Raw genomic sequence first — 27,989 nt, forward strand, 5'->3', positions numbered from 1 at the left:
TAGTTGTCTTATCCTATCGCTTTTTTTTTTTTTTTTGCTACGCCTTTTTTTTTTTCCTAGACTCCAACACTAGACTGCCTATTTATTAGCCACTTGCCGACCGCAGCTAGCCGAATGACTGCTACACTTCAGCCGGCCAGTTTTGGGAGGACATCATGTGACGTCCTCCCAGAACACACCCTCCCACACACCCCCGGGGGCGCGCACGTGGCAATCTCTGTGATCACTGTGTCCTACAGACACAGCTGATCACGTGATGTGGTAAAAGGCCAATCACAGCAACCTTTTACCACGTAATCAGCCGTGTCCAATGACGCAGCAGATCACCGGAGAATGCAGTTGCCAGTTATCGGCTGCACTTTCATCAAACTGTCACAGCGTGAGGAAAGTACTGCCGATGACTGACAATTGTCAGAGGAGGGATCGGCACTGATGATCAGTGCCCAGCAGTGCCACCCACCTGTGCCCAGCAGTGCCAGCCGTCAGTGCCCATCATTGTTGCAGATCAGTGCCAGCTCATCAGTGCCGCCTATCAGTCCCCATCAGTGCAGCCTCATCAACGCACATCAGTGAAGGAGAAAAATTACCTGTTTGCAAAATATTATAATAGAAACAAAGAAAAACTTTTTTTTTCTGCTTTTTTTTGTTTATAGCGTAAAATATAAAAACACCCAGCTGCGAGTAAATACCACCAAAAGAAAGCTCTATTTGTGTGAAAAAAATGCTAAAAATTTCATATGGGTACAGTGTTGCATGACCGTGCAATTATCATTCAAGGTGCGACATCGCTTAAAGCTGAAAATTGGCCTGGGCAGGAAGGGGGTATAAGTGCCTGGCAGGCAAGTGGTTAACCTGTTTTCAGCTGATCACTACTGCCATCTTGTGGTAATTTCTCATATAGCATTTGAGCTTTTGCTATTGACTTGGGAGTAAGGAAGGATTTGCCCTTAACTTACACCTCTTTATTCATCTTAATGTTTACAATGACATTATTTGCAGAGGATACTTCAGACTTGCATCTAATTTTCTTTTTTCATTCATGAATTTTCACTCTCTTCATTCTGAAGTAATTTTCGCATTTCTTGTATAGCACTACCCCTGCAGAGGCACTTGATAATGCTTTTCCCTAGTAGGTGCATTGACTTTGCAAGCCTCCAGACACCTCTGACACACTGGACTCATACATATTTCAACAGTACAGAATAATGCAAGATAAACAATTCTTTAGTAATATCTCTATAATAATAGTAATAATAATAATAACAATAATAATGGGTTTTGGATATACAACCCCAGGTAAAGCATAAAAGCAGAACACTGGTAAAATAGGAATAATCAATTTGCAACATTTAACAGATTATACAGTCACAAGTAATAAGCTTCAACTATTTAAAGTGTTACTAAACCCACAACAGTAAAATCAATCCGTATGTCGGAACTGTTCTGGGCTCACAGAATTAAACAGGAAGGCCTGAACTTATCTTTACATGGGCATGCTGAAAGCCATTTTGTTCTGTATATTCTATTTCATGATTTCTGAACACAGATTCTAAGGTGATTCATGCACAGATTCATGCCTTATATCTCCAGCTAAATTGTTTAGTCCAATAACAGTTATGGTTATCACAAGAGTTTAGGTAAAATAATTTTAAACTTCAGTATAAATTATTTTCATCTCAATCCTCTGGGGGAAATTCTATTTTAAATATCCCTGAAGCTAATTTTGGAAGACAACTTCGTGTAACAGTTAGATTCTAAGCCGATTTGATTGGCGTGTGTATGGTATTCCAAATCAATTCATGCCACGGTACACATTGAGCTTTGAATATCTGGTTGTAGAGAGATCACTTGGTTGATTTGCATAGCTGTTGACACATGTTGCTGAGTTACTGATAGTTTCTTACACTGCATTTCCAGACAGTTGGTTCTAATTCATTAATATTAGAAAGTAATTGCGGATTTGAATTTCCTACCATTTTGGATTAGATTTTTCTTGGTCATTTTCTTGGTTTTGAAAGTGCTGTTGTTAGTTCTGCTTAAAGAAAATGTCTGATGTTAAAAGTGTTCCTAGTAGATCTAAGTGTGTTAGCAGAACAAATTGAGAAAATAACCAATTTCTTCACTAACACTAAGAATCCTTTTTTAGGGAATCCCATTCCTGCAGAAAATCCTCCTCAGTAGAAAGCAGGAATGAATAGGTTAAAGCATCAAACAATGCTAATGCCTGTAAAGTACCAATAAACAAGAGAGTGCAAATTAACCCAAGTGTCTGTTTACCTGAGAATTTAACCTGTCCTATGCCAAAAGGCTAGGGGGGAGTAGAATGATTATGTTTCTGAAAAGGAGAAGAAGGGTCAGAGGGTAAGACAAACCATAAAGACAGTTTCACTTCTAACCCAAGGTACCTCTGCCCACTACAGGAGACTGACAAAAGGTATTACATTGAAGTTGAATTGCATAAGAATTTATCAAAAATCATGGCTTTACTAGACACAAGTAGCTAAGCAACTATATTACTCAAATATTTTCAACAAATCCAAGACTTATCTTCAGTAAAGTATAAGTTGAAAAGTTTCACAACTAAACTTGCAAGTGTATCCGGTACAACCATGAGGTTATTAGGTACAGCTTGACTACTTTTCAGAGTGGGAAATAAAATAATCTGCCATCCCAAACTGATAGCTGATTTGCCCTATGATCGCCTAATATTTTGTATAGATCTCCTTAAGAGATTAAACCCGGTTATCAATAAGGTTATATGGTCACAGGTAAACGTGCCAATTAATTATGAGTACTCCCAATCCTATCGCAGTCGGCGTAACTGCCACGTGATTGAGGAAAGACCGGACTCTATTGAGGTCCATTTCAGGAATAGCCAAATTCCAGATGTTTCCTTCTTACAGGCAACACCTACCTCCACCTTATGTGGAAAGGAGGATAACACCACCTGTGTGTCCCCTGAAAGAGTAAGAGATGTCTGCCTGGAAGGGGACATTCTAACAATTCACCTCCATAGAGAAGATACTGACTCTATTGGGTTCAATAATCATACGCAATTCCTAGCAAAGATTTTAAAGGTGAATGATATGTTCTTTCCCTTAAAAGTCAATGACCTGGTAAGAACTAAAAAGGCTAAACTTTATTTATGCCAGGAAAATAGTTACATTAGTAGAGATCTACTAAAACAAATAACGAATCATAAAATATTTAGGTATCCAAACCCTCAGGATGACTGGATCCATGATCTGGATAATGACTCCAAAAGTCATAATATTATTGATAAATGCATTTCAATTGGTGGTAAAATGGCCATTCATTTATTCCTGGTAATTAATGAGCCCCAGTATCATATTTACATTGGCAACAATGTAGTGCATTGCTTTGCCATACACACAGATCTGGTAAATTTCACATTGTGGATCAGATTAAAAGGGATCCATGTAAATTTGTAGATGAACATGCAGCCCTTAAATCATCCTAGATACTGCCATATGCAGTAAACATATTAGTACCACATGATGTCACTATCCCTCCGGGTAGTAGTCATTTTCTGTTACCTATATAGGTACAAAAATGCCAAAATGTAAACAATCCTGATGCATTTATACAGTGGGGAAAATAATTATTTGATCCCCTGCAGATTTTGTATGATTGCCCACTTACAAAGAAATGAAGGGTCTATAATTTTTATCATGGGTGTATTTTAAATGATAGAAACAAAAATTGATAGAAACAAGCCATAAATTCAGAAAAAATACATGATAAAAATTTTATAAATTGAGTTGCAGTTCAGTGAGTAAAATAAGTATTTGATCCCCAAGCAAAATATGACTTAGTACTTGGTGGAGAAACTCTTGTTGGCAAGCACAGAGATTAAGACATTTCTTGTAGTTGGTTGCCAGGCTTGCACACATCTCAGGAGGGATTTTGGTCCACTCTTCTTTACAGATCTTCTCTAAATCCTTAAGGTTTCTTGGCAGTCACTTGGCAACTCGAAATTTCAGATCCTTCTATAAAATCTATTAAATTAAAGTCTGGAGACTGGCTAGGCCATTCCATGATCTTAATGTGCTATTTCTTGAGCCACTACTTTGTTGCATTGGTGGTATGTTTTGGGTCATTGGCATGCTGGAAGACTCATCCACGACCCATCTTAAGTGTTCTGAAGAGGGAAGAAGGTTCTCATTCAAGATTTTACAATACATGGCTCCATCCATTGGCCCCTTAATGTGGCAAAGTCAGCTCTTACCTTTAGTAGAGTAACAGCCCCAAAGCATAATGTTTCCACCTCCGTGCTTGACTGTAGGGATGGTGTTCTTGGGGTCATAGTCAGCATTTTTCTTCCTCCAAACACAGCGAGTTGAGTTAATGTCAAATTGCTCAATTTTGATTTTATCTGACCACAGCACTTTTTTCCAGTCTTTCTCTGAATAATTTAGATGTTCATTGGCAAACTTCACACGGGTCTGTACATGTGCCTTCTTGAGGGGGAACCTTGCGGGCACTGCTGGATTTCAATCCATGACGGTGTATTGTGTTACCAACGGTTTGTTTGGGGACTGTGGTCTCAATTGCTTTGAGATCATTCACAAGCTCCTCCTGTGTAGTTCTGGGCTGATCCCGCACTTTTCTCATGATCACCCTTACCCCATGAGGCAAAATCTTGCATTGAGTCCAGACCAAGGGTGATTGATGGTTATTTTGTATTTCTTCCATTTGCGAAAAAATTGTACCAACAGTTGTCTCCTTCTCACCAAGCATCTTGCTGTTGGTCTTGTAGCCAATTCCAACCTTGTGCAGGTCTATAATCTTGTCCCTGACGTCCTGTGACAGCTCTTTGGTCTTGACTATGATGGTGAGGTGGAAGAAAGATTCGGTGGACAGGTGTCTTTAGTACACATAACAAGTTGTCATTAGGAGCACCTTCCTAAATTGACAGGACTAATCTGTGTACCACATGAGCACATAGTCTGAGGGAGCAAGAATAATTATTGTTGGTTGGTAGCGGATCAAATACGTATTTTACTCACTAAACTGCAACTCAAATTATAACATTTGTATTATGTGTTTTTTCTGGATTTGTGGTTGATATTCTGTCTTTATCATTTAAAATACACCTATGGGAGTGCGCATGCGTGGCCGCCGGGGTCGGATGTTCCGACACTAGCTCCGCACATCCCCGGCACTGACAGCAGCCCATATAAGGGCATAGCGCTGTTTCACCCCCGGGTCCCCCCCTACCTCGATCCGGACCTCGGGTGCCTGTCAGCATGCCTGGAAAAACGGCGGTGAAAAGCCGTGGTGGCTCCCAGAGGCGGCTCCCTGCAGGGACTGGAGGGCCTAAGATGGCGGCCGGATCGGCGCCCGCGGCTCCTGGTGCCTCCTCTGCCTCTCTCACAGCAGCACCTCTCCCTCAGAGGGAGAAGATGGGCTCCTCCTCCCACGCTGGTCCAGGAAGGGCTGTGGCAGCATCATCAGCTGGGGTGAGTGACTCTCCGCAGCCCCCCCAGTCATCCTCCAGCCCTGTGCTACTGGAGTCCCAGGCTTCGGCCTGTTCTTTGAGCTATGACTCCCCTGCATCCTCGCCCTTGAGCAGTGAAATAGCTGCCATTTTTTCAGGCCAGCTTAGCGGTCCAGAACCTGCTGATGATAGCCCGCCTTCCTTGCCGACGATTCCTCCTGACCCGCCTCTATATTCTGGTGATGCGACTTTGATAGCTCGGTTCGCAGATTTGCTGCAACGCGAATTAGACAGAGCTACCTCAAAACTGGTGGCTGATCTTAAGCAGGATTTTCAGGCCTTGGGCCACCGGCTGGACAGTATTGAGGCTAAAGTTGATGCGACAGTCCAAAGTATCTCCCAAAATTCTACCATGATCACCGACTTGCAAGATTGCCTGGAGGAAGCGTATTCTAAAATTGATGATCTGGAGAATCGGGCTCGGCGATACAATTTTCGCATTCGAGGTCTTCCTGAATCGGTTAAGGAGCTTACTAGTTGCGCACACACCCTCATGCGGTCCGCTATGCCTGCTATTGATGACCTTCACCTTGAGATTGATCGCATTCACCGGGCACTGATCCCCCCCCCTAGGCCTCCTAGAGATATCATCGTCAAGCCTCATTTTTTCCAGGTTAAGGAGGCGGTTATGCGGTATGGCAGGGAGAATCCGGATATAGAGCTCGCAGGGCACAAGGTGCAAATCTTTGTTGATGTCTCGTCAACCACTATCCAGAGGCGGCAATCCCTCAAGCCACTTCTCTCTCATTTGGTTCAAAAGGGCATTAGGTATCGTTGGGCTTACCCTTTTCGTCTACAGTTCACTCTTAATGGAAAGTCCTATGGGTTTGCTACATTCCAGGATGGCGAGGAGTTGCTGCTTCAGCTGGGTATTATATCTCGCAGTCCGACGTCCCATTCTCCTACGGGATTGGCTCCTCGGCCTCCGCTGCTCCAGCCATTGTGGACTACTCCATCATCTCAGAAGAGGGGGTCCCGGAATCCACCTGGGAGGATTTCCTGAACTTCCGTGTCCTTTTGGGGACTTTTCACTTGGTTTTGTTAGTTTATGGCGGCCTCTCTGTGGCTCTTAGGAGCGTTGGCCGCTGCTGCTGTGTTGGCGGGGGGGATGGGCTGGGGGTGGGACTTGGGGTGTTGCTTATATTTGTGTGTTGAATACCATTTCCAGTGGTTTTAATTGTTTTGTTTTTATGTTCAATACGCTTTTGATTTATTGTTGATGGGTTATAATTGCTGTCGGTGCCGGAGAGTGTCTTTGCGCTCTCCCTGATTGGAAGACTCTTCCCCGGGATTGTCTCTCTGGGCAGATCCATTCCACCACAGGGCGATTGCTCTGGATTTCCTGGTACATTGTTTTTATTCATTTCATAGTACTGTTTAGTGTACCGCGGTTACTTGACATTTGGTCTTTTGTGTTCCCAATGTTCTCCTTTCTTTTTTCTTTATTTCTCCGATTTTTTCCTCTCTGGTTTTTTCTGTTTTTTTTGGGGGTCAGCTTGCGACATTTAAGGATTTCTAGGGCTCTTCCCACTCTTAAGGACCGGGGGGTCTTTACCATGCTTAGATTTATAATTATTTACTATGTCTTCCCTGCGGTCGTCTAGCGGAGAGGTTCGTTTAATTTCTCACAATGTTCAGGGGCTTAATTCCCCATCCAAACGCATACAGGCCTTTAGCTCCCTTGGGGCGGATATAGTTGCCTTGCAGGAGACTCATTTTCCCCCTTCCTTCTCTCCACGTTATATCCATAAAAATTACCCTCTCTGCTTTTTTGCTAATGCTACAGAGAAAAAGCGGGGGGTGGCCCTATGTTTTTCTCGCCGAGTGTCCTTTACCGAATCTAAAATTATCCGGGATAAGGAGGGACGATATCTTTTGGTGAAGGGCCACTTGGGAGGAAACCTTATCACTTTTCTAATTTATTATTCCCCCAATATCAATCAGGTGGAATTTTTCCAATCTCTGCTAAGTACTCTGGTCAGAGAATTTGAGGGTGACGTTATTCTAGCTGGTGACTCTAACCTAGCATTGGACCAGACTTTGGATCGTTCCCAAACCGCCACGCTTCAGCCTCCTTCTAGACGGAGCCGTAAATTGGCTCAACTTATCTATCGCTATGACTTCATTGATGCATGGAGGGAGGCTAATCCTACTTCTCGAGACTACGCCCACTACTCCAGGGCTCATAATAGTTATTCTCGCATTGATCATATTTTCCTTCATACATACTCACTCTCCAAACTGGTTACTGCTAAAATCTTTTCCACGCCCTGGTCTGACCACGACCCGGTTTCTATCACCTTGTCGTCTGGGACTCCTGGTAAGACGGCTTTTCATTGGCATCTTAATGACTCTATTCTGGGTAATCCCTCTCATTGTCGGGAAATCTCCTCACACCTACAACTATTTTTTGACTTTAATAAAGCAGAGGACACGAACCCGGCGATTAATTGGGCTGCTCATAAGGCCTCAGTCAGGGGATATATTATTCAACTCTCTTCTCGTTTAAAAAAAGCCCGAAATGACCTACTTGCTACTAAAACTCGGTCGTACACTGACCTGGCTGCTCAACATAAGCAAAATCCCAGTTCTGATTTGTTACTTAAACTTGACCAGGCTCGATTGGAACTTAACTTGTGTCTTACCACCACTGCGGATAAACAACTTCGTTGGTCTAATCATAAATTTTTTACTTGGAGGGACAGGCCTGGCACCCTATTAGCCCGTAAGCTGACACCTAGACATTCCCAGACGGCCCTCCCCAAGCTTAGACTGGACAATGGTTCATTATCCCAGGACCCTGGTAAGATCCTCCACAAATTTCATTCTTTTTACTCTCACCTTTATAGTTTGCCCAAAGGGGGTTGTTCTTCTTCCTCTCTGGATGCTTTTTTGGAGTCTATTTCTCTTCCCCCCCCTTCAGGAGGCCCATAGGGAGCAAATGGAACAACCTATTTCCTGTGAAGAAGTTGGGAATGCAGTGAAATCCCTTGCCTCTCATAAGGCCCCGGGACCGGATGGTCTTCCCAATAATTATTATAAAGCTTTTCCTGACATTCTGATACCCCATATGGTCCTGTATTTTAATTATTTGCGGGAGGGGGGGTGGTACCCCCAGATGAAAATAAGGCATTCATTAGCGTCATTCCCAAACCTTTCAAGGATGCAGCTATGGTCTCTAATTACCGGCCTATTTCTCTGTGATTTAAAGATTCTTACTAAAATCCTAGCCCTACGGCTCCATAATTTTTTGGCCTTATATATCCATGATGACAAAGCAGGATTCATCAGTGGTCGACAAACATCGGACCAAATTAGGCAGACTATAGCTTTGCTGTCTGCTGTGCAGTCCAATTGGGATGGATCGTCGCGGAGGGAAATTCTACTACTGTCACTGGATATTCAGAAGGCATTCGACAGTCTATCCTGGGACTATTTGTTTGGAACGTTGGACAGGTATGGGTTTGGCCCTTATTTTACGACGTTGTTGCGGGCCCTTGATTCTACTCCGTCAGCTCAAGTTTCCATTCGTGGACATAAATCAGTCCCTTTTTCGATAGAACGAGGAACTAGACAGGGATGTCCTCTTTCTCCATTGCTTTTTGCGCTGGCGATGGAACCTCTTGCGATTGTTATTCACGCTGATTCCACTATCTCGGGTGTTACCTGTGGTCAACGGGATCATAAATGCGCCCTATTTGCTGATGATGTTCTTATGTACATTTCTAATCCTCGAGAGTCTCTACCTGGTCTCTTCCATCTGTTTCATCGGTTTTCGGAGGCCTCCGGTCTTACGCTTAACTCATCTAAAACCGTTGCTTTGAATATCTCATTACCTGATTCAGAGGTTCGCTACTGCCGAGAAAATTTTGATATTAAGTGGGCCTCTGGTTCTCTCCCCTATTTAGGGATTCTTCTCACAAAATCTTTTGGTTTGGGACTCCCTAATCTTTTTGCATACTTTCAGGTGGCCCAAATAGCACAGCTACGGCCAGGGGATATGTTCCCCAATGGGTTGGGATTGAGGCTCTTTTGTGCCGTCCATATGCTATTGGTACTCTCATGTGGCTTCCCAGCAGATTGCGCCCTCCTATTTTGTGCCCTACTCTATCCTATTCTTTGTCAGTGTGGGATAGATGGCGAGCTCGTAAACCTTTCTTCTCTTCGCATACCCCGTTGGCCCCGGTGTTTGGCAATCCTGAGTTTGCCCCGGGTCTCTCTTTTGCGAGGTTCCAATGGTGGATTAATAAGGGGTTGTTACGTATTGGGGATTATTTGGATGGGGTTCGCCCTCGGTCTCCCCAGTATTTTGTGACTTCTTATGAGATGCCTCGAGGGGAAATATTCCGTTATAATCAACTTCGCTCTTTTATTGATAGCAAGCTTCGACTACTCACAGAACCTTGTGTGCTTACTCCTCTTGAGGTCTCCTGTGGGGCAAGTGGGAAGATGCGAGGTTGCTTGTCCATTGTTTATGCTTTGTTGGTTGATCCCCTCACTAAATTATCTTACATGACTCTCTGGGAACGGGATCTAAATAGCTCATTAGATTTAGATACCTGGCGGACTGCGGCTCATGCCCTGTCGAAGATTTCGATTAACACTGATCTTGTTGAATCTAACTACAAAACGCTACTTCGCTGGTATTTGGTTCCTGCTCGCCTAGCCATAATGTATCCTTCCGTTTCATCTGGCTGTTTCCGACGCTGTGGTCAAGAGAGTACCATGTTCCACGTCTGGTGGAAATGTCCTGTTGTAAGTAGATTCTGGATTCGCATGTCTAATTTTCTTTTCTCAGTGACGGGAATTAATATCCGTAGATCGCTGGAAGTGGCCTTGTTCAATATACTACCCTCTGATATTCCCAAAAAATCGATTACATTAATTTTATATATAATACTGGCAGCTCGCATCACCATAGCTAGAAGTTGGAAACAATCCTTGATCCCGCTGGAAAGAGTGAAACAAAAATTAAACTGGATAATGGTTAATGATAAACTGACAAATATTGTCACTGACGATGTGCCCAGATTTGAGAGGACTTGGGAGCCTTGGATTGATTATATCACTGTATCGTGAGTGTTTGGCAGCTGACCCCCCCCCCTCTTCCCCCTTTTTTTTTTTTTCTTTTCTTTTTCTTTCACTTTTCGTTTTTCTCTTTCTTTTTTTTTCCTACTCTATTCGTTTAAAAATTTCTTGTTTCTTTTTTTCTCTGTCACTTCTGGTTCATTTTGGTTTAATTATTGTTTATTGATCTATGAAACTAGTATGTCCTGATGGCTATGACACTTTTTGGGCGAATTGTAATGCTATTGTCTGATAATTTCTTTTTTTTTTTTTTTATATATACGGATAAGTGTTATGATTCTGATTTTACATCTTGTCCCACCATGCGGGTGGACTTCCCTCTTTTTCTTTGTGTTTGCCATATTGTTCTTTGTTATAATATGCTGGTTTCTCAATAAAAATATTGAAATATAAAATACACCTATGATAAAAATTATAGACCCTTCATTTTTTTTAACTTATAAAATCTGCAGGGGATCAAATAATTTCCCCACTGTATGTCTCTCAAACAGGATGCAACAATCAGGACTTTTGGTGAAATCCTACACCAGTGGTGAATATCCAACCACTGAAAACCCAAATAATTATTAATAATGGAACCCCAAATTAAATCTCTTTGCCCAAAAACACTACAATTGGTTTGTCTTTAGATTATTACACCTGTGAGTTTCTTAATTTAATTATTGGCCTTATACCTGAACAATACCTTACCGAGGAACAGATAGTTGAGCAAGCATTTTATTCTTCTCCTGAAGGATTGTTTACCATTAGCTCAATTTATCCTTTCGATCCTGAGATAGGTACTTGTACGATGGAGGAATCCTCCCCTATTTTTACTCATCCTCTTAATGAACAGGAAGCAAAGGAATATCATGACCTTACTGATAAGGCTAGTAGGTCAAATAATTATCTCACTGACAGGCTTGAGGAAGCCTATGAAATAGGTCAACCTGAAGTTTTCCCAGGATTTCTGGAAAAGGTCCAGCAGCAAATATCCTTAGCTGATGGATGCTCTAATGACCTAGAGCGCCAACGGTTAAATGAAGTCCTTATGGCATTCAAGGATATGTTTGCTAAAGATTCTTATGATTGTGGTGTCAGACATTGACATACCCAGGATCCAGGCTGATGCACCTCCTGTCAATATCAAGCAATATCGACTTCCTCTAGCGTGTTACAATTCATTGGCAGAAATTATAAGGAACCTTAAAGAGAGAGGCATTATAAGACCAGTGCACATTTCTTATAATAATCCTATCCTAGGTATCTTTAAACCAAATGGTCAATGGCGTTTGTGTGCTGACTTAAGGAAAGCTCAAACGTGTATATATGTCCAGCTGGCCTGTGCTATATATTGACCAATGCTTGGTACAGATGCAGGGAGCCAAGATCGTTACTGCGCTGGATTGTGCCCAAGATTATTGGACACTCAGGATAAGTCCTGAAGACCAATACAAACTGACCTTTACCTTTGTTAAAGAACAATTTACCTGGGCCCAAATGCCTTTATGATAAATAAACTCAGGCCATGAATTTGCTGTGCTCTTACACAGGCTATGCCTGATGCTGCAGAGAGAAGACATTTAACATACGGGGATGATATTTTAATGAAAAGTACTTCTTATAAAAAGCATTTCCAAGCAATTAGATGTGCTTAATCAATTGAGAGAGGCAGGTGTTAAAATCTCATTACAGAAAGCCCAATTGTGCAGAACCAAAGTCAGCTTCTTGCGACAGGTTGTTATCTCTGAGGCCTAAATCCACAAAAGAAGAAAGTGCACACTGTGATTAAGTCTAAAACACCTACCAACATCAGTGAACTGAGATAATTTCTGGGTATGATGAATTACTCACGTAAGTTTATTGATAACTATGCAGAAATCGGTAAGCCTTTATTGACATTGTTAAAGAAGAATGTACCGTGGACATGGGGGGAGGCTAAGGAGCAAGCCATAAATGAACTTAAAAGGAAACTCGCCCAAAGCCTGTGTCTGGCTTATCTAGAAGGCGGAAAACCCTTCTATTTGTAAACTGGTTTTACAAACCTCAGTATCAGTGCTGTACTGTATCAAAAACAAGACAATCTGAACAAAATCATTGCATATGCCAGTAAATCCCTGTCACCTGTAGAAATCAAGTACAATGACTGAGAAAGCATTACTAGCCAAAGTCTGGGCCCTTCAAAACTTTAACTTCTTCAGCCCCAGCCACTGCATTTGTACGTTTGCAGGGCGGCACGGCTGCGCAAAACCACGTTTTAAAACGTGGTTTTGCAAAACAAAACGTGGTTTTGCGCCCGCCCTACCTGTCCCGCGGGTGTCAGCAGTGAGTCTCGGCCGCCGGGTCACGGCCGGTCATTACCGGCCGTTTCCCCGAGATAGCTGACAGAGAGCAGGGCTGCATTGTTTATACACAGCCCTGCTATCTGTCAGTTGCCTGTCAGCTCGTGACAAGCTGAAGAGGGAGAGAAGAATTTCTCTCTCTCGATCAGCCTGTCCCCATCAAGCACACACCCCCGCCCCCTAGTAAAACACTCCCCTCACACAGTTAACACTAAAAATGTTAACCCCTTCCTCCCCAGTTCTATTAGTACAGTGTCAGTGGGTTTTTTTTTTCACTGATCACTGTATTGGTGTCACTGGGGATGTCAGTGACCCCAAGTCAGTTCCCGCCCAGTGTCAAAATGTCCGTCACAGTCTCGCAGTCCTGCCATAAGTCGCTGATCGCCGCCATTATTAGTATAAAAAAAATTAAAAATCCCAATATCTTTCCCGCCATTTGTAAACGCTATATCGTTCATGTAAACCAATTAATTTACACTTATTGAGATTTTGTTTAGCACAGGCATGTCGCAGAATGCATTTTGGATGAAATTTGTGACAAAATTTTATTTTTTAATTTTTTTTTACTGGACATGTTTTATAGGAAAAAGTCCAAAATATTGTTTTTTTTCCTCAAAATTGTCAGCCTTTTTCTTTATAGCGCAAAAAATTAAAAACGCCCAGGCGATCAAATACCACCGAAAGAAAGCTCAATTTGTGGGAAAAAAAGGATGTAAATTTAATTTGGGTGCAGTGTTGCATGACCGTGCAATTGTCAGTTAAAGTAACGCAGCGCCGTAACACAAACCTCTTCTGTAACTGCTTCCTGACCACCCTACAGCAGAAATACTGCTACAGGGCGGCATGGGTATGCAAAATCATATATATATATATATATATATATATATATATATATACACATACACATACATACACATACATGCATACACACACACGTGATTCGCGCTCCTGTGGTTTTCACACCCCTCCCAGATAGCTTCAGATTGCCCGTCAGTACACCAGTCATCACATTTAACCCCTTGATTGCCAGGAGCACGCTCATGTACAATAAACCTCCATTGCTAGTATAGTGTCTGAACGGGTCAATATCTTTGATCAGGTCAGCACTATACCAGCGTTCACATTAGTATAGCATCCCCAAAAACGCAGCGTTAGCGGGATCAGCCCCGGCACCTGCCAACACCTGCGTTTAGCCCCTACGCTTACCCTCCCTTCCCCCCCAGCAAGTGCAGTGTCAGTAGGTCACTGTCACTTGATACATTGCACACAAAACCGCAGTGTTCGCAGAATCAGGCCTGATCTCTGTTAGCACTTGCCGGTAAATTTTGATGACTCTCATATGCAGCAGAGTGCCAGTACTAGTGCCGCTCTACCTTTTGGTGAACTGGCGAGTACCAGCGGTCTAGTACATCTTGGTCTTTCACATACCGCCTTGATTTTTGGCGCTGTTTCACACGGAATATCTGTATGCGTTGATTGTGGATCAAAGCAGTTTATATGCACAACAATTTATCGCCGCCAACCCAAATTCAAACCTTGCCAGACCATTCGCATGGAAACTCATTACGGTTTTCAAATTTACATTTTTTGGGGGCCTAACCCTCAACATGGGCATTACTAAAAGAAATGAATTGCGGTTGTATTGGTCCGCAGACCCGATTCATCATATACCGTGTTCTCTGCTGCCATGGCCAGGCATAGATATGAGAGTATAATGTGTTTTAAGCATTTCAGCGACAATACACTCTATCATCCTCGGAGTAACCCTGAATTTGACTGACTCGACAAAATTCAGCCCCTCGCAAATCACCTTAACCTAAAATTTGCAGATGTCTATACTCCCCAGCAAAACATCTGTGTTGAGGAGTCCCTTATTAATTTTTCTGGCCACCTTGCTTTCAAACAATTTCTCCCCTACAAGCGTGCCAGATTTGGGGTCAAGATGTAGAAGACCTGTGAGAGGACAACAGGCTATACTTATAAGTTTCAAATTTACGAGGGAAAAAATAGTCACGTGGAGCCCGCCCGGATGCCCAGACTACATGGGGAGCAGTGGCAAGATAGTTTGGGACTTGGTGTCATCATTTCTCCATATGGGGTAACACTTATACGTGGACAATTTTTATTCAAGCGTGCCACTATTTAGACATTTATTCAATCTTGGAACTGGCACTTGTGGCAAAGTGTGATCTAATGTGTGCCCACCATTAGAAGTGGGTGGATGCAGGGCGGTATATTCTAATGGTGGGCATACCACACACTTTTTCTGGCAGAGATTTCTTCCCATTTTTTCCCATTCAGTCCACTGGCTGCATACAAAAAAAAAAGAAAAAAGAAGAACATAGCATGTATAACCAACAAGGACCAGTGATGTACTGGTACATCACTGGATTTGAATGCTTATACCAGGATGATGCCTACAGCTGCAGGCTTCATCCTGGTGTCGTTTTTTTCAGCCGGTGATCGGCTTTCATGTAAAAGAAATCCTAGTGGCTAATTAGCTGCAAGATTGCTTTTACAAGCAGTGGGAGATTATGTCCCCCCTCCCCCGCTGCCTTCCACGGCCTTCTCGGGTAGTCCCGTGCCATCAGGGGAACCTGAGAATGCAGCCGGTGTTTCTGCCAGCTGACCATAGAGCTGATTGGAGACCAGAATGGTGCCAATCATCTCTATAGTCTAAGAATTCGGAAGCTACAAGCATTTCATCACTTCAGTTTTGCAGGATATAAACAGCGCCATTTGTAAATTGGGAAAGCATCTGATCACACCGATTTTGGTTTGATTAGATAATGTAAAGGGCAGAGGAGATATCTAGAGTCTGATAGACCCCAGATTTCTCAAAAAAGAATATATGACAATGCCCATTGAAGTTATAGGGGTTATTTGCATTCCCTGTTATAGCATTAAAAGTGATATTAAAAAAAAAAAAAGAGAAAAGGTACAATGTAAAAATAATAAAAAAGAAATCAAAATAACAAAAAAAAAAAAAATTGCCCCTCCCATGCGCGCACACCTGTGTGCACAAGCCTTGGCCCTGTGCCGTTATGTAAACAGCAGTTGCACCATGCATGTGAGGTATTGCCGTGAACATCAGATAAAGGGCAGTAATTATAACACTAGACCTCCTCTGTAAATCTAAAATGGTGGCTTTTAAAGGCTTTTAAAGCGCTGCCTATGGATATTAAAAATGTTTGCAGTTTGTCGCCATTGAACAGGGCATGCGCAGTTTTAAAGCATGTCATGTTTGGTATCTATTTACTCGGCATACCATTATCTTTTATATTTTACTAAACAATTGGCCAATATATTGTGTTTTGTGCATTAAAAGTAAAAAAAGTGTATTTTTTAAACAAAAATGGCTTTTAAAAAAATCGCTGTACTATGTGCCATAAAAAATTGTAGTACCCACCATTTTATTCACTAGGGTTTCCGCTTTAAAAAAATATATAATGTTTGGGGGTTTAAATTAATTTCCTAGCAAAAAATACAGATTTTTTTCATGTGAACAAAAAGGCTTGGTCTTCAGGCGGTTAGAAGAGTGAATGATGTGTGGCATAAACTTCTAATGCTGGGCATAAAACGCCCCCACCAACCAAAATGACCCCTTTTTGGAAAGTAGTCACTGTCACGGATCCACGGTCGCCGCCACCAACATGCGACAATCGCACGACCGCAACTAACAGTAATACATCACGCCTGCGGCGTCAGGCCCCAGACCTTCTCACCAAACGCGTGACCGAAGGACCGGTCGATCTAAAACCGCGGTGTGACGCGCGTAACAAGGCCCCACCCAGCTGCACCCTGCACAGCGATTGCCCAACTAATGGGCTACAATCGGTGCCTGCAGCCTGAATGCGTTTGTTACTGGGTCGGGTTAATTATGCAACTAATCCTTCTACTGCTACCACCGTCTTGAAATGTACAGAGAAGACGGACTCTGTCAGAAATACACTATGATTGAAAAGTCACCTGTCCAATATAGTCAATTGGGCAGGGAGTAAACAAACACAGTAGCGTCTCTTCAAAAGGCAGGAATTCGTGAATTTCAGGTAAGCGCTTAAAAACAGTTTAACACTTTCAGAAAGAAAGATTTATTACTAAAAGAGTCAAACAGGTGCAATAAAATATTTACAAAGATGTCACAAAAATATATATATGTATATAAAGACACAGCAAAGAGATAATTAGGAAGAAGATTACAGGGTTAAGTTACTTGCCCTTAGCCTGAGTTTGCAGATCCAAGTTGCAGAGCAGGACGATTCTTTATCTCCTCCTTCGATGTTAGCTGGGAGATCTGTGTAAAACTTAAACTCTAGGCTTGCAGCCTGTCCCTTTTTTAAAAGTCCCTCTGAAAGGGGGGGGGTTACTCTCGCTACCCTGTGTTGGGATAGGTCAGGAGAACTCTGAGTTAGAACCCACATCTGTCATAATCTATGACATGAAACATCGGGGAAAAGCCTGACTTGAGGAATGTTCAATTTACTTCAAGTCCTGCATTATCTGTTTTATGATGGGTGAAAAAGGTTACACTTGCACAGACAGCTGGCACCAGACTGGGGATGCTTAACCTGGGCTGACCCACACCATCTGTCAGGAGATAACGTTTGCCTCTCAGGACTGCAGGGGGGTAGGGAATAAGGCTGAGGAATGAGAAATATCTCGAATAAAAAGAAAAAAAAAGGAAAAAACGAGAACTCCGCTCCAACGCTGATGAGCAAGTTTGCTACAGTCACCCCAAACTATTTGCTGAGAGGAATGTTGAATCAATAGAAGAATTTATTTTTTTACCACAAGTTTTTGGAAAATGACAAAAATAAATATTTTTTTTTTTTTTACACAAAATTGTCACTTAAATGATTTACTGCTCACACATGCCATGGTTATATGTGGAATTACTCCCCAAAATACATTTTGCTACTTCTCCCGAGTATGGGGGTACCACATGTGAGAGACTTTTTAGCAGTCTAGCCAAGCACAGGACCCCAAAATCCAATAAGCACCTTCAGGCTTTAAAAGGGCTTTATTTCCTCATTACACTTCCAGACTACCTATCACAGTTTCGGAGGCCATGAAAATGCCAGGATAGCACCTAACCCCCCCAAATTACCCCTTTTTGGAAAGTAGACACCCCAAGGAATCTGCTAAAAAGCACGGTAAATATTTTGCAGATCTCATTTGTTGCCACAAGTTTTTGGAAAATGAAGAAAAAAAACAAAAACATATTTTTTCTATTTTTTTTATATTTCAAAACCTTGTTAGAAAAAATTAGATCTGCAAAATACTCACCATGCCTCTTTTTAAATTCCTTGGGGAGTCTACTGGGGTCATCTGGAGGGGTTTGGGGCTATTCTGGCATGTCAGGGCCTTCGAAACTGTGATAGGTAGTGAGGAAGTGTAATAAGGAAGTTACGCACCTTCAGGCTTTCAAAGTGGTCATTGGATTTCAGGCTCCTGTATGTGGCTAGGCTCCCAAAAAGTCTCACACATGTGGTATCCCCATACTCAGTAGAAGTAGCAGAATGTATTTTGGGGTGTAATTCCACATATACCCATGGCTTGTGTGAGAAATAAATCATTTAAAAGACAACTTCGTGTAAAAAAAAAAAAAAAAGTTTTTGTCATTTTCCAGAAACTTGTGGAAAAAAATAAATCTTTCATGGACTCAATATGCCTCTCAGCAGATAGCTTAGGGTGTCTGTCAGGGCTCCCAAGTATGACCAGAGGTGTGTGACTGACGCAGGGAAACGCAGACTTCAGATATGTGATAAACAATATAATTTATTAACACTAACAACACAAACATAAACGCAGTGCAATACTAAACATAATACAGTGCAAACAAACCCAACCAACCACCCACAGATAACAGTACATACAAGCAAGCGTCGTCAGGCAGGCTGGGTCAATATCAATTGGGCAGGTAGGTACAGGGGGAGCAAGCGGAGAATGGTCGGGGTCACAGGCCAGGTTCAGCAGGTAGCAAGCAGCGTAGTACAGAGGGTCAGGCAGAGGGATGGTCAGGGTCACAAGCCAGGGCCCCCCCAGGCGGGGCGACAGGCATCGGGCCCCCAGGCGGAGCGGCGGGCGCCGGACCCCCAGGCGGGGCGACAGGCATCGGGCCCCCAGGCGGAGCGGCGGGCGCCGGACCCCCAGGTGGAGCGACAGGTCTCGGGCCCTCAGGCGGAGCGGCGGGCGCCGGACCCCCAGGTGGAGCGACAGGTCTCGGGCCCTCAGGCGGAGCGGCGGGCGCCGGACCCCCAGGTGGAGCAACAGGTCTCGGGCCCCCAGGCGGGGCGACAGGCATCGGGCCCCCAGGCGGAGCGGCGGGCGCCGGACCCCCAGATGGAGCGACAGGTCTCGAGCCCTCAGGCGGAGCGACAGGTCTCGGGCCCTCAGGCGGAGCGACAGGTCTCGGGCCCTCAGGCGGAGCGGCGGGCGCCGGACCCCCAGGTGGAGCGACAGGTCTCGGGCTCTCAGGCGGAGCGGCGGGCGCCGGACCCCCAGGTGGAGCGACAGGTCTCGGGCCCCCAGGCGGGGCGACAGGCATTGGGCCCCCAGGCGGAGCGGCGGGCGCCGGGCCCCCAGGCGGAGCGGCGGGCGCCGGGCCCCCAGGCGGAGCGGCGGGCGCCGGGCCCCCAGGCGGAGCGCCGGGCGCCGGGCCCCCAGGCGGAGCTGCGGGCGCCGGGCCCCCAGGCGTAGAGACAGGCGCCGGACCCCCAGGCGGGGCGGCGGGCGCCGGACCCCCAGGCGGGGCGGCGGGCGCGGACCCCCAGGCGGGGCGGCGGGCGCCGGACCCCCAGGCGGGGCGACGGGCGTCAGGCCCCCAGGCGGGGCGACGGGCGTCGGGCCCCCAGGCGGAGCGGCGGGCGCCGGACCCCCAGATGGAGCGACAGGTCTCGGGCCCTCAGGCGGAGCGGCGGGCGCCGGACCCCCAGGTGGAGCGACAGGTCTCGGGCCCTCAGGCGGAGCGGCGGGCGCCGGACCCCCAGGTGGAGCGACAGGTCTCGGGCCCTCAGGCGGAGCGGCGGGCGCCGGACCCCCAGGTGGAGCGACAGGTCTCGGGCCCCCAGGCGGGGCGACAGGCATTGGGCCCCCAGGCAGAGCGGCGGGCGCCAGGCCCCCAGGCGGAGCGGCGGGCGCCGGGCCCCCAGGCGGAGCGGCGGGCGCCGGGCCCCCAGGCGGGGCGACAGGCATCGGGCCCCCAGGCGGGGCGACAGGCATCGGGCCCCCATGCGGGGCGACAGGCATCGGGCCCCCAGGCGGGGCGACAGGCATCGGGCCCCCAGGCGGGGCGACAGGCGCCGGACCCCCAGGCGGGGCGACAGGCGCCGGACCCCCAGGCGGGGCGACAGGCGCCGGACCCCCAGGCGGGGCGACAGGCATCGGGCCCTCAGGCGGAGCGGCGGGCGCGGACCCCCAGGCGGAGCGACAGGTCTCGGGCCCTCAGGCTGAGCGGCGGGCGCCGGACCCCCAGGCGGAGCGACAGGTCTCGGGCCCTCAGGCGGAGCGGCGGGCGCCGGACCCCAAGGCGGAGCGACAGGTCTCGGGCCCTCAGGCGGAGCGGCGGGCGCCGGACACCCAGGCGGAGCGACAGGTCTCGGGCCCTCAGGCGGAGCGGCGGGCGCCGGACCCCCAGGTGGAGCGACAGATCTCGGGCCCTCAGGCGGAGCGACAGGTCTCAAGCCCCCAGGCGGGGCGGCGGGCGCCGGACCCCCAGGCGGAGCGACAGGTCTCGGGCCCCCAGGCGAAGCGGCGGGCACCGAGTCACCAGGCACGACAGTGGGCTCAGAGTCAACTGCCATGACCGCTGGCACTGGGTCAGACATTGGATCGTCTGGCTGGACAGCGGGCATCGGGTCACCAGGCATCAGGTCATTTGGCTCGACAGCGGGCACCGCGTCATCTGGCAAGGCAGTGGGCTCCGAGTCAACAGGCACGACAGTGGGCACCGGGTCATCAGGTACCGGATTGTCTGGCTCGACAGCGGGCATCGGGTCACCAGGTATGACAGCGGGCACTGGGTCACCAGGCATCAGGTCATTTGGCTCGACAGCGGGCACCACGTCATCTGGCAAGGCAGTGGGCTCCGAGTCAACAGGCACGACAGTGGGCACCGGGTCATCAGGTACCGGATTGTCTGGCTTGACAGCGGGCACCGGGTCACCAGGCATTGGATTGTCTGGCTCGACAGCGGGCATCGGGTCACCAGGTATGACAGCGGGCCCTGGGTCACCAGGCATCAGGTCATTTGGCAAGGCAGTGGGCACCGAGTCACCAGGTACAACAGCGGGCTCTGAGTCAATTGGCACGACTGCGGGCACCGGATCAGGTACCGGATCATCTGGATCAACAGCGGGCATCGAGTCAACTGGCCTAATAGGATCGTCAGGCTGGATCAGTTCATCATGCTGGGTAGAGGCATCAGGCTGAATGCCGGCGTCCGGCTGAGTAGAGGCTTCAGGCCGAGTAGAGGCTTCAGGCCGAGTAGAGGCTTCAGGCCGAGTAGAGGCTCCAGGCCGAGTAGAGGCTCCAGGCCGAGTAGAGGCTCCAGGCCGAGTAGAGGCTCCAGGCCGAGTAGAGGCTTCAGGCCGAGTAGAGGCTCCAGGCCGAGTAGAGGCTCCAGGCCGAGTAGAGGCATCAGGCCGAGTAGAGGCATCAGGACGAGTAGAGGCATCAGGCCGAGTAGAGGCATCAGGACGAGTAGAGGCTTCAGGCCGAGTAGAGGCTTCAGGCCGAGTAGAGGCTTCAGGCCGAGTAGAGGCTTCAGGCCGAGTAGAGGCATCAGGCCGAGTAGAGGCTTCAGGCCGAGTAGAGGCTTCAGGCCGAGTAGAGGCATCAGGCCGAGTAGAGGCATCAGGCCGAGTAGAGGCATCAGGCCGAGTAGAGGCTTCAGGCTGAACCACGGAAGGCAGGTTCACCGGTTTGGATACTGGCAGGATGGTATTGGTTGGAAAGAATTTTCGCTTTTTTCTGGTTTTAACTACTGGAGCACTGCAAGTAAACGCAGGTCTGCAAACGAATGGAGCAGCTGGAGACAGAGAAGAACTGGAGGATGGAACAGGAGAGGGAGCAGTTGCTACAGAGGGCTTTTTTACAGGGTTAAAGGCAGGATAGGTGCAGCGAGTGGGAACAGGGTACTGACATGCGGTAGATAGCCAAGTATACTGGGCTGTAACTGGGGGAGTTGTTGGGAATACAGGAGTAGAGCTTTGAGGAAATAGATTAGAAGCAGGACTGGGTCTTTGTAAGCTGACTGAGGCTGGGTGTAACAAATCTGTCCATGTCTGCAGTATGGGTTGAACAAAGCTGAGCTTACACAAAGCCTGTCTGACCAAAGACTGCACTGCGTTTATACAATCTCTTATTACCTGTGGTGAACATGTGGAATAACGCTCCAGAAAGTAACCCACATCATCCTCTGATAACCATACCAGAGACTCTACCTGGTCTGCACTAAATGGTGGCAAAAATTCATCCCTGCATTCGGGGGAACCAGATGAAACCAACTCAACACAAACCTTAATCAATGGCTGCACCATAGAGAAATCTGTGCCCTGATCTACTAGAACATGAGCGAGCTGTATACATTCTAGCAGTTCATCCCGGGGATACTCCTTCAGAGTCTGATAAGCATATTTTCTGTCATCAAGCACTAGCAGAGATAAATACACAACCTCATCCAGATCCATCCTTCCCAGCAACAAGCCAAGATGGCTTCCCTGTGCAGCCACTTCTGGTCAGGATTGGCCTTGGTGTAATGTCAGGGCTCCCAAGTATGACCAGAGGTGTGTGACTGACGCAGGGAAACGCAGACTTCAGATATGTGATAAACAATATAATTTATTAACACTAACAATACAAACATAAACGCAGTGCAATACTAAACATAATACAGTGCAAACAAACCCAACCAACCACCCACAGATAACAGTACATACAAGCAAACGTCGTCAGGCAGGCCGGGTCAATATCAATTGGGCAGGTAGGTACAGGGGGAGCAAGCGGAGAATGGTCGGGGTCACAGGCCAGGTTCAGCAGGTAGCAAGCAGCGTAGTACAGAGGGTCAGGCAGAGGGATGGTCAGGGTCACAAGCCATGGATCAGTACAGGTAGCAAGCAGCGTAGTACAGAGGGTCAGGCAGAGGGATGGTCAGGAGCGAGCCGGGATCAGAGCAGGAGAAGTCAGCAGCAGTTCAGATCAGGCAGGGTCAGCAAAGGAACAGAAACAGGATGCAGGACAGATACAGGGCCCAGGACAAACACAACACCAAGGCAGAGTCTGCAAGTCTGGCCATCCCTTAAATACACCAGTATCATCAGTTCCAGGTGTTAGCTGGCTGAAAGGTTGAGTCTCTGATTGCTGGGAGCACCCGCTGGCCAGCCCTGGTACTGCAGATCAAAAGGCAGGTGAGTCCCACCATTGCTGGCTAGTCCATTCCTGACAGTGTCTAATTTCTGAAAAGGGGTCATTTGAGGGTGTTTGTACTATTCTGGTATTTTAGCACCTCAAGAAATGTGATGGGCAGTCAAAGTAAAAGCTATGTAAATTCCATTATCTATACCATAGTTTGTAGATGCTATAACTTTCACAAAAAGCAATCAATATACACTTATTGGGATTTTTAACCAAAAACATGTAGCAGAATACATTTTGGCCTAAATTTATGACGAAATTTTAGTTTTTTTAGATATTTTTTATGACCAAAATGAGAAAATATTGTTTTTTTCAAAAACATTTTTTTTTCTTCAAAATTTTTCTGGTTATAGCGCCAAAAATAAAAAGTGCACAGGTGATCAAATACCACCGAAAGAATGCTCTATTTGTGTTAAAAAAAGGACATAAATTTCATTTATGTACCGTATTGCATGACCGCGCAATTGTCCATTAAACTAGCGCAGCGCTGTATAGCAAAAAAATGTCATAAATTGCAGTATCTTTGCCATAGTTTGTAGACGCTATAACTTTCACACAAAGCAATCAATATACACTTATTGGGATTTTTTTACCAAAAACATGTATCAGAATACATTTTGGCCTAAATTTATAACTAACTTTGAGTTTACTATATATTTTTTAGAGCTGAAAGTAAAAAATATTGTTTTTCTTCAAAATATTTGGTCTCTTTTTGTTTATAGCGTGAAAAATAAAAAGCGCACAGGTGATAAAATACCACCGAAAGAAAGCTCTATTTGTGTGAAAAAAAGGACGTAAATTTCGTTTAGGTGCAGCATTGCATGACCGCACAATTATTAGATGAATTGGTGCAGTGCCGAGTAGCAGAAGAGGCCTGGTCATTAAGGGGGGTAAATCCTCAGGAGCTCAAGTGGTTAAAAGTTACATTCAGGGTGAGAAAACAATAATAGAAACTGCACATCAACCTTTGCAATATCTGGAAAGTGACAAAATCAGAGATGGTAATTTGTCAAACGGAAGAATAACTGCCTGGACATTATCCTTAATTGGAGAGGAGGAGGAGGAGGAGCTTGGAGAGGAGGAGCCGAGCGGCAGAGCGCGCAGATCGAAGAAGATCGAGGGAGCTGCAGGACCGAGTGAAGAGGAGAGAGGCCAGAGAAGGAAGACAGCTGACAGGTAAGTGCAAATTTTGCTTCTGCAGGCTGTAGATGGGAGAGGGAGAGAGCGAGCCCAGGCTGGAGCAGGGGTCAGCAAGGTAAGTATCATTGGTGTCAGTGGGAGGAATAGTGCCCCATCATTTGTGTCACTAATACCAACGATGGGGCACTATTCCTCCCCCCACTGACACCAACGATGGGGCACTATTCCTCCCCCCACTGACACCAACGATGGGGCACTATTCCTCCCCCCACTGACACCAATGATAGGCACTATTCCTCCCCCCACTGACACCAATGATAGGCACTATTCCTCCCCCCACTGACACCAACGATGGGGCACTATTCCTCCGCCCACTGACACCAACGATGGGGCACTATTCCTCCAACTGACACCAACGATGGGGCACTATTCCTCCCACTGACACCAACGATGGGGCACTATTCCTCCCCCCACTGACACCAACGATGGGGCACTATTCCTCCCCCCACTGACACCAACGATGGGGCACTATTCCTCCTCCACTGACACCAACAATGGGGCACTATTCCTCCCCCCACTGACACCAACGATGGGGCACTATTCCTCCCCCCACTGACACCAACGATGGGGCACTATTCCTCCCCCCACTGACACCAACGATGGGGCACTATTCCTCCCCCCACTGACACCAATGATAGGCACTATTCCTCCCCCCACTGACACCAACGATGGGGCACTATTCCTCCCCCCACTGACACCAATGATAGGCACTATTCCTCCCACTGATACCAATGATGAGGCACTATTCCTCCCACTGATACCAATGATGGGGCACTATTCCTCCCACTGACACCAATGATGGGGCACTATTCCTCCCACTGACACCAACGATGGGGCACTATTCCTCCCCCCACTGACACCAATGATAGGCACTATTCCTCCCACTGACACCAATGATGGGGCACTATTCCTCCCACTGATACCAATGATGAGGCACTATTCCTCCCACTGATACCAATGATGGGGCACTATTCCTCCCACTGACACCAATGATGGGGCACTATTCCTCCCACTGATACCAATGATGGGGCACTATTCCTCCCACTGATACCAATGATGGGGCACTATTCCTCCCACTGATACCAATGATGGGGCACTATTCCTCCCACTGACACCAATGATGGGGCACTATTCCTCCCACTGACACCAATGATGGGGAACTATTCCTCCCACTGACACCAATGATGGGACACTATTCCTCCCACTGACACCAATGATGGGACACTATTCCTCCCACTGATACCAATGATGGGGCACTATTCCTCCCACTGACACCAATGATGGGACACTATTCCTCCCACTGACACCAATGATGGAGCACTATTCCCCCCACTGACACCAATGATGGGGCACTATTCCTCCCACTGACACCAATGATGGGGCACTATTCCTCCCACTGATACCAATGATGGGGCACTATTCCTCCCACTGACACCAACGATGGGGCACTATTCCTCCCACTGATACCAACGATGGGACACTATTCCTCCCACTGACACCAACGATGGGACACTATTCCTCCCACTGATACCAATGATGGGGCACTATTCCTCCCACTGACACCAATGATGGGACACTATTCCTCCCACTGACATCAGTGATGGGGCGCTAGTCCTCCCACTGATACCAATGATGGGGCACTATTCCTCCCACTGATACCAATGATGGGGCACTATTCCTCCCACTGACACCAATGGCGGGACACTATTCCTCCCACTGATACCAACGATGGGACACTATTCCTCCCACTGACATCAGTGATGGGGCACTATTCCTCCCACTGATACCAACGATGGGACACTATTCCTCCCACTGATACCAATGATGGGGCGCTAGTCCTCCCACTGATACCAATGATGGGGCACTATTCCTCCCACTGCAAAATTACAGTTCTGAAGTAGCAACGAAAATAATTTTATGGTTGGGGGTCACCACAACATGAGGAACTGTATTAAGGGGTCGCGGCGTTAGAAAGGTTGAGAACCACTGGCTTAGAAGAACAATGATCTTCCTCTTACAAGGCATATGACGAGGATTATTCTCCATTACTCCCATGTGTATATATTGATGGTTGTGCTTATCACACCACCATAAGCGAGGAAAGAAAATTAGTTGCAGGCATTGGAATCACCTGGACAGGTGAATTACAGAAATGTATCAGTAGGATACAATATCGGTGCCAAGAGCAGCCAAGTGCAGAATTAACAGCTGTACAAAAAAAACTGTTCAAATTGCTATAGTGCATAATATTAAGAAGTCTGTTATTGTCACGGATTCCAACTACGTGTGTAACAGTTTTGTTGATCATCTGCCTACTTGGAAAAGAAACATGTTAAGAATCAATAACAAGCCTGTTAAACACGCTAAATTATGGGGGTGTGGCCTGACATGCCATGTGAGCGGACGTTCCCTACAGTAGCTCCGGGCTATCCTCCGACAATCCTGCTCCATCCTGATCGCCCACGCGGGCAGGACGGCTTTTTTTTACCCCCAGCTTGCGGGGGCACATCCTTACCTCCCTGACTGACGGTTTGGTGGATGGGAAAGCACCGTAAGCAGCCTCCGGGCCAGGATGAGCCCGCATCTGCCAAGATAGCAGCCGCTCCGCGCTCCTCCCCAGCCTCCACCCTGGAGTTGTTAGGTGAGGAGCTGGAGGCCTCTCCACCCTCCTCGCCTGTTGCTCTGGATCTACCGCTGCTGCTCTCTCAGACATCCCCCAGTGACGATGGTACGGAGCAAGCAGCAGAGCCAACCCTGTTGGATGTTCTGGCTACTATCAAGGTAAATCCCTCTGATCTGAGGGGGAAGGTAGAAGAGCTCAAACTTGATTTTACTCTTATGCGCCAGCACATACATAAAGGCAAAGAATTGGTGTCTGCTACAGAGAAGCGCATTAGTGATTTGGAAGACATGCTTAACCCTCTCCTGCCTAAAGTTAATTTGAATGGGGGTAAAATTAAAACTTTGGAGGATAAGGTGGATGACTTGGAAAATTGCCATCGTAGAAATAACTTGCGGTTGGTGGGCCTGCCTGGAGAGTTGGCTAGAACAGGAATTTTGCCGTGCCTGCTTATCTACCTGCTTTCTAATTGAGAGAGCCCATAGTGTTCCAAGTAGGCCTCTCCCTGAGGGTGGTCCCCCTTGCACCATGGTGATTCATCTTCTAAACTACAGGGATTCAATTTTATGTGCTGCTCGCCTGAAAGGGAGCCTTCACATCAACAACGCTGTGGTGTCTCTCCTCCCTGATTATTCTACGACGGTTCACAATCTCAGGGCCAAAATACCAACATGTCAAGCAGAAATTATGTGAATATGGACTATCCTACTCTATGCTTTTCCCTGCTACTCTATGTGTGTTACATCAAGATAGAGGAAATATTGCCCAAAGTCTTCTGCTACGTAAGAACAAGAGTCCTGGAATATGGGGTAAAATATACAGTAAG

The 27,989-nt window shown here is 46.7% G+C and overlaps 1 protein-coding gene across 1 annotated transcript in view; it reads right to left on the reverse strand.

Annotated features, from left to right (window-relative positions):
* NTAN1 (N-terminal asparagine amidase) overlaps window positions 1-27,989 on the reverse strand; it is a gene marked incomplete at its 5' end in the record, with an annotated part of 545,039 nt that overhangs the window by 407,090 nt on the left and 109,960 nt on the right. The gene's annotated exons all lie outside the window — the stretch shown is intronic.

Source organism: Staurois parvus, unplaced genomic scaffold, assembly GCF_062004578.1.
Source record: "Staurois parvus isolate SC_StPar_1 unplaced genomic scaffold, SC_StPar_1.0 ptg000895l, whole genome shotgun sequence".
NCBI classification, from domain to species: Eukaryota; Metazoa; Chordata; class Amphibia; order Anura; family Ranidae; genus Staurois; species Staurois parvus.